Source organism: Rhipicephalus microplus, chromosome 4 (assembly GCF_043290135.1).
Source record: "Rhipicephalus microplus isolate Deutch F79 chromosome 4, USDA_Rmic, whole genome shotgun sequence".
NCBI classification, from domain to species: Eukaryota; Metazoa; Arthropoda; class Arachnida; order Ixodida; family Ixodidae; genus Rhipicephalus; species Rhipicephalus microplus.
In genome coordinates this window covers 1,992,350-2,000,830 of record NC_134703.1, presented here as the reverse complement: position 1 = coordinate 2,000,830, position 8,481 = coordinate 1,992,350, and positions in this window count along the sequence as shown.

Sequence of the window (8,481 nt, the reverse complement as noted above, 5' to 3'; positions counted from 1 at the left end):
CCTGTTCGTACATCCTGCGTCAATCATTCAATAATAACATCAAATGCTTGCGTCACTAAAGCATCAGGTGCACAGGAACTTCTAGTTTGCAACAATCACATGTGACAATGCACTCCTGCAGTCTTGAAGACCCATACTTCTATACCACACGCTGGCACACCACTCCCGCACAGCAATTTGGGCGTGCCGCGAAGGTGAAAAAGTCACGTGTCGACAACCGGACTAATGCAGCGTGTGGTGGCTTAATAGCAACATTTCTCAGCGTTTGAAAAATAAAGGTACTTTATGATAAACTAGATCGTGACACTTTTTACACCTGAAGGGCTATGTTGAAGAAGGTATATTGCGCAAGCGTCTCCTTTTCGACAACTTTTCTTGGAACTGAAGGGAAAGCTACGAGGGCGGAGCTTCTACACATGTAGCAATGCGCCAAGTAGTCCGATGTTGCGCGCGTCTCGTAACGCTACGGAAAGTGACGGGGGAGCAACGACAAGGCTTCATGTAGACGCAGATGCCGCTCAGCGTTTGAGGTACACATAAAAAAGTCCCATCTTTGCCGCTAAAGCGAAGCAATGAACGCGATAGCAACAAATGGGAAGCTCATGCGCAGAATGGCAAGCAGATCGAAACATGCCTCGCATTTGCCGCGCACAAATTACGCATGAAACGTACTCACAGGTGCAGATGAACGCGAATAAGCGTCTCAGTTGTTCCTTCGCTGTGTCTGAAAAGCGCGCGCTTTTCGCAAACGGAAGCAGTGCAACTATTGAAGTGACCTTTGTGCGACCCGTAACTACAACAGCATTGTTCTAGTGCAAGCTCAACGCCAGCCAAGACGTATGATCCTCCCCACCGGGAGACAAGGACACGCGAGAGATCGTCCACTTCTATCTTCTCCACGGGCCAAATTAGGCGTGAGAGGTGAGAGCCGCCGCGCGCTCATTGCGCTATCTTGCTGATAATGCCGAAATCACGATAGTTCTCCCTTCCCCACGAGATGCCCGCCAACAGCGGTAAGTGGTAAATATAAATTGCTTGCCGTTTAAACGATGAAGTGACCGCTCGGTGGCTCAGTGGTTAACGCCTCGCATTGACCATGTGGAGGTCCCTTGTTCGATTCCGTGTCCCGGAGTCTTTTTTCTGAATTATTTTCTTTCTTGCGTTTCCATATACACAGATACGTATGCGTATACGGTGCATGACGTCGGCGGCGAAATCCAGCCGAGAGTGCCCATATAATTGCTATCGCAACAAAAGGTGGGACTTTGTTGCGCACTCAGAAACGTGAAGTCACAACGAATAAATCAGAATAAATAAAAATATCTTACTGGTGTGAGCAGCGTCCTGTATCAAATGCCTCCACGAAGAAAATAATGGAGGAATTTTTGTATTTCACGTTGAAAATACGGGCGCTATGGTGGAACTATTTTCTCTGGAGGTGGGATGCATGTGATTTGGCTCTGTAGCCTTCACTCCAATGCCAAGAAGTTTTGTCGCCAAGTATAGATAGTTGATTCGCTAAGCCTAACGTGGACCGGAACGAGTCAAAGCTTAAGGTTTCACTCATTGAACTTGGACAGCCACCGTTGAAGTGCCCACGTGAACATATCAAAGCGCGAGCACATCGCTCTTATACATATAGTAAACTAGAAAAAAATATGGTACAATAGTTCTTGGGAACTGGAACGCATGGCGCTCTATTCAGCATGAAAATGACCAATTGGGTGAATTTCTCCAACCTTTCTTATTTCAGCTTCATGAGGCTCTACGTGGCTCCATGTGGTTAGATGTGGCCTGCAGCCGCCTTTTCGCATGGTGGGTTCAGCAAACGTTCAGCAGTTCCTATTCCCCACGTTGACCCCACGATAGACGGTTGACTTCAAATTGACAGATATGTGGGGTTTAACGTCACAAAGCCACCATATGATTATGAAAGGCGCCGTCGTGGAGGGCTCCAGAACTTTCGACCACCTGGGGTTCTTCAACATGCACCCAAATCTGAGCACACGGGCCTACGACATTTCCGCCTCCAACGGAAATGCAGCCGCCGCAGCCGGGATTTGATTCCGCGACCTGCCGGTCAGCAGCCGGGACCTTAGCCACTAGACCACCGTGGCGGGGTGGTCGACTTCAATTCAGCTCGCCAGCTGCCCTTTATTCAGAAAGAGAAGCCAGAACGCCACAATAAGCAAAACCACAATTTCGTCCGAAGCCGTATAGGCGCAACGACTAACTAGGTGAATTAATGTACTCACCATCATTTTCACGATGTCTGAACTATTGCAGCGCCACGGTTTCCTTTTGTATATATTGTAAGAAACAGTATGGTCGTTTCTAGAAAGAAAGTTTTTTGATCATGATGTCGCTGCTCAAGGCTTACGCCGAAGATGTAGCCATGACATCTGGCGCTTTCTCCTGCAGTCCGGTTTACACGGGGTTGAAACGATGTATCGAGAAGACTAGAAGCTTGTCTGCACTGCGTAGTTTTAACTGTGATCGAGACACCACGTGGGGCCGGAATGAAGTATCGCATTCTCCGGCGCGATCTCATAGAATTCATTACTCGACTGAACATAAGAATGAAACGAGACGTAGTGTTAGTTTTTTTTTTCATTTTTAGAGTTAAAAAATTGTGGCATGCTAGACAATGGAGAGTGAGAAGTTATAAACGAGCGTTAAATGTTCTGCGCAGAGAATATCTTCTATGATTGCTTCGGATGGCTTGCTGTGGTGTTCATCACCATATACTTAAATTGTTTGCTTCGTTTTACTGTGTGTCATTATAAATTATTATTCCACTGCATGCCGTTATAATTATTGGCAATATGTTTCCTTAAACAACTTAACGCTGCCTTCATAACCCACAGTTTTTTCAGAGCCATATGTTCACAACTATGACGATGATGATGACGAATCTAGCTTTAGTGTTCTTGTTCTTGTTACTCTTCTTTTGTGGCTCATACCCATTATGGGGCGTTTGCCAACAATTGAATGGTCTTACTAAAGCTTCCAGAGTTTTGGAGTAATAGAGGTTATAGAATGAAAACATTGCACATTTTAGAATGAAACTTTTACGCTGACTCAACATACCATCGCAGCAAATAAACAATTTCTCTGTTTGAATGAGGGACGCTGAGTTCTTTCCTCATTGAATGCGAGAAACGGATCGAAACAATCACGTACGAGATGCATGCGTTTTTCGTCGATGGTTTATTTATTCTCACAAATATACTTATTACATGAATATTACATGAATAATTTCTGGCCATTTCTGCGGTGAGTGTATGGACCACATGCAGCAGAATTCATTCAGACTCACTTCAGGCGTGCCACTGACGTCAGCATCCAAAAAGAAAGAAACGTTCACTGTCAGCACGATTAGTGAGCTATTGCTTTACACTACATGTTTAAGACGGGTAAGAGCGCACTGATTACGAATACACAAAGAGAGAACACACACACACACACATAGAGCTATGTGTGTGTGTGTGTGTTTGTGTGTCTTTTCTCTGTGTATTCGTATTCACTGCGCTCTTACCCTTCTTAAACATGGAATACCAACATGACCACCTTTCCACCTTGGTGATTACACTAAAGTTTATTTACTATTCCGCTATCAAATTTGGCCTGTTTCAGCTTTCTTTTTCTTTCTCGTAAATAAATCAATCGCAAACTGTTGATAAAAGAGTCTTTCATGAAAACAATCTGGTTCTTATCCAATCCGCCAGCGTGCGTGTGCGCCACAGCTTCAAGGAACGAGACTAGATTTTACTTGGTGAGATTGACGATTCATGTGGTTTAACGTCCCAAAACCAGGATATGATAATGGTTCTTTAACGTGCACCCAAATCTGAGAACACGGGCCTGCAGCATTTCCGCCTCCATTGGAAATGCAGCCGCCGACCTGCGGGTCAGCAGCCGAGTACCTTAGCCACTATAAGACCACCGCGGAGGGGCTTGACTTGGTGAGCAATCGACGTTGAAACGAATGGAAGTGCCTACAACGAAATTTGGTTGCTGCACCATCTCCCTCATTTTTTTACCTGCATAGAGCAGGTCTAGCGATTTCCCTTCTGTGTGCCTTCTGTAATGAGGAAAAAAACTACTAGTAATTACTTTCTATTCTGTTGCCGGTTCAAGCCATTCAGAAAAAGAATCATAGTACCACCTTTTAGAAATCAAGGGAGGAAAATATCAGCAGCAGTTTTTTTTTCGGCGCTTGTACTTTGGGCTACATTCAAAGGGATGTTTTTTTTGCTATTGAGGAATTCATCAATCAGTCTAAAAGTATTCAGCTAAATACTTCAGCTTTCAAATATTTTATCAATGTTATTTCGCACTTAGACTCGCCTTAATATTAGGTTTGGCTTATATTAGCAGTATACTAAAAAAATACTGAAAAAAATCACCTACTACTCGGCTGATTCCATACATTGAGTATGAGCCAAAAGAGAAGAAGAAGAAGAAGAAGAAGAAGAAGAAGAACAAAAAGAATTGGTGAGTGAGTGGATATTGAATAGACAAGCAGCGTTATTATAACACAATACCTACAGCAAAACTTCGCACTTTTGTGTGAGTATTACATATTTCTTTATATCTAAGGCGACGAAGGTCTTTATGAAGGTGGTTTGAGTTAAATATTCGATGTTTTAGGATATGAAAAGCGGAATCTTATCACTCATGCATTCAGAAAACCTTGTCATCGACATACAGCAAATGGCTTATCTCTTCTGCATTACAATGGCGTATAAGTTCTTAAAATATCTCGATCAATTTGGTCAGTATTTTTCTTTATTTTGTTGCGAAAACGAGTTCCATACACACCTAAAGTAGTTAAAAGTGCTCAACCCTTTATTTCTTGGCAAACGCTAAACTTTATGACAAATTCATTGTACTCGTATTTGTCGCACAATCGTTTTTGAGCAATGATTTGTTTTCTTTCTTTCTTGTAGGTACAACCACCGGCAATGAATCAAGTCACTCGTAAGACTCGCGGTTTTTGTTCTTACGCCCGAAATTCTCATGTCGCTCTTGGTTCAATGTGAATTTCCTAAAGTGGAATCAAAACTATGGCAGGGTTACGGTCAAGACATTTTATTCGTACTTAACCGCAATATCCGCATAGCGTGGGAGATTCCCGTATTTGTTTTTTTCCACAAGGTGAAATTGTGAAATTATCTAAATTATCTCCATGACACGTAAGTTTCGATGTAATAGATGCTATGCGAATTCGTGATGGCACGTTCAAAAACATGCTGGTGATGTGTCCGCGCATTTCGTCCGGCGTTTGATTTATAGTTGTATGTTTATAAACACGCAAGTTGCCTGAGAGTCGGGCAACATTGTTGCGCTCGATAGAAATTATGTAACAAGTTTCTTCTCAACTCATGTACATTCCGTCGAACAATTCTGTTCCGTGCTAAGCCACTTGTGCAATCTAGCTGTTTAAGCTATATGTAGAGCTTGCCTCTGAGAGTGAGTGTTTGGCAGCACTTGAAACTTTTGTAGAATACGACGCATCCACTTCACGCACCGTATGACATGACGCTGGCTAACGGTGAGCATGATTAATAGCGGGCGACTTCCAAAGTTTATTTCGCACTGAAATATTCATTTGCAATTCCCTTTTAACTAATGTATAAGCTTAAGAGATTCGCTACGGATATGTTTTGCCAAAAATTGAAACTTCTCGGTGATTGCGTCAAGGCTACTTTAAGAGGAAAAATCTTAGAGCACTTGAATTTGTATGTCTGTTAGCAGCAATCCTAGCTTCAATTATAAGCGTTGTACACAGTGTATTTCATGAACACAAATATGTGTTTTTTTTTAAATACGATTCAGGTCACTAATACATACACATCCAAACAGGGTTGCTGTATTGGGCAGTTTTTTTTTGCGTGGTTTAGCATGTAAGCGTACACCTCTATCAGTCTTGTGATGTTGAACTAGATTACAGTGATTGCCACACAATTGTTATTCACGCAATTATAAATGAAATGCTGACGTCTTTTAGTACCAATGCCATTTAGAAAAAAAAACTCAGTTCAGGTTGCCATATTTCTAAAGCAATAAGCATTTGTGCATAAAAAATATATTTCTTTTCAGGTTTAAACATGATACGACTATAAACTACGAACGACATCTTTACTTGGAAATATGGCGATTCGTTTCAAATTGCTAAAACCCAAAAAAGAGACATTGAAGCCAACATTGTTGACTATCAAATATGCGGCGCGTGTTAGAAAGCGCAAGAGCTTTTGGTTACTTTCTCTACATATTATTTAGTTTTCATCTATAACGAAGTGGTGTTTACTAAAACGAAAAAGCATCACAAATGAAGCGCAAACAATTCAAATTCATCGTGTACGACTTCTTCAACTACCAGAAGAATTGGCAAGAGTTTAAATACAACGTGATAGAAACCAACTTGACTAATGCAATCAGGCGGCCCCATGACCAGAGAGACACGTACCGCTTGAACACGCTATGGCTGTTTTGTTCCGTAAATAAAAAAAAACAGAAAACCAAACGTTGCTGAGAAAGGATCCGTCACCTCTGTGTTGTCGCAACAGGTTGCTGTTCGTAATAAAATATAGAGCCAAAAAGTATCCAAATTTGTGTTCCCGGCATATCAGAGGAAACACACATGCGTATAGTTTAACCTACGTACATGTTAGACGAGCCTATACGGTCAAAATTATTTCATACTCCCTTTCTTCGACGTGCACTGTAAGTTTATTACAACTCACGTATGCTCAACCTCGCAACTAAATTTTATGCTATGTCAAAAAAAGATCGAACGTATGGTTTTAATAAAGAACTTGCTTGTAATATTTTATACCACACCTTTGTCGGTCATAAAAGCTAGATAAATTCTGTTAACTTGAGTTCGAATAGTTGTTAACTTTTTTGCGCCACACTCTTCTTGGCGCATTACGAACCGAATGAGTTTGATCATATTGGCATTTATGAGTTTTATATCTTCTTTAACGTTGTAAACGAAGAGGTAGGATGGTAAAAAGGAATGAATAAGGGCTTAGTGCTACGGCAAAACATGCAATATCACTTTACACACTGACTGATTTGGAGGTGTTAGCACCAGCTGGTAAAGGGTTGTGCAGTCTCGTTTAAGAAACCAGTCGACCAATCAACAATACTCTTCTCTATCAAAATAATATCTTCGTAGGCAGCCGTCATATACATTCTGTATGGAAATCACAATATGCGATGGCATTTTCCAGTCTAAATAAACACACAAAAAACGTGAACACCATTTTCTCTCAGCAACGTATATCTTGAGTTGAACTTTTGTGATAATTTCAGAATTCCACCACATGGTGTCGATGAATATCGCAAGTACGTTGCTACCTTTTGGCGCTTGCATCTTCACATCAGTGACCTGCACTTTCGTTTGCTTTGATTTATGCGAATGACTTGAGAGGCCCTGTCAACTTCATCATGCCTTGACGTCTTTTTTTTTGTTTGTTACGCTTCAGATTTGCAAGAGTAAGTATTGCACCACAGCTACGCGTACAACGATACGTCATTCTGTAAGACAACTGTGCAGACTTACTATATGTACGACTAATGATGCTCTGATAAGTTTTTGTAGAACAATATTTATTGAAACACAGAGAAGGAGCAGTTATCAGCCTTGGCTTCACGCGCATATAGTAAAAGGCATTGTTTTGCAATTCGCTGAAGCCTCATGCATGCGTGCCACTAGATCACTGAATTAACGGGGAGTATGCGTATTATGCAATTGCGCAGGAAGCTCCGACACCACCGACTCATGCTGCTGGCACTCATTTTTGCTGGTTCTCTTGTTGCCATCTTCGTGTTGCTTGTCACGACTAAAGGCAAGCATTTCGCTGTCCAAGGAAAAAAATTCTGAAGCATTCACTGACTTAACTTCACGAAAGCTGGACTAGTAACATCGGTGTTATCATGGCATTTGCCAAGCATTCCAGACGGTATGCGAGGTAATGCGCACAGAACACCGCAGCACAGGTGCGAGACCCTCAGTTTTCTCGAACGATTGTCAGACGGCCCTCCTGTGTTGGCCACTTTCTTCGCTCCCGCCATATATATAGGTTAACCTTCGAAATATTGTTCCAGGGCGCCGAAGCCTGCAGCCAGAGAAGGCCTAGACAATTTTCTGATCATTTCATGCGCATCGATGTTCGGGGTAGCATATAATATATATAGTATACCACCACAAAACGAAGGAATGGTATGGAACAAAGATGTATACGCGTTATTGTCAATATATAGGCAATAACCTTCTGATCCTGCTCGTTCCGCTGTCATCTGGAAGCAGGACGATGATATAGCCCCATGGGCAGCTCTAGATCACCGAACACTTCTGTGCCTGAATGACCGCTCTGGTCCGGCTTACTGTCCAGAGCCGTAACCCCGATTGCGAGCTGGTAAGCAGGTTGCTTATAGTTTTCCGGAAGGTAACAGCGTACAAGAACGGTG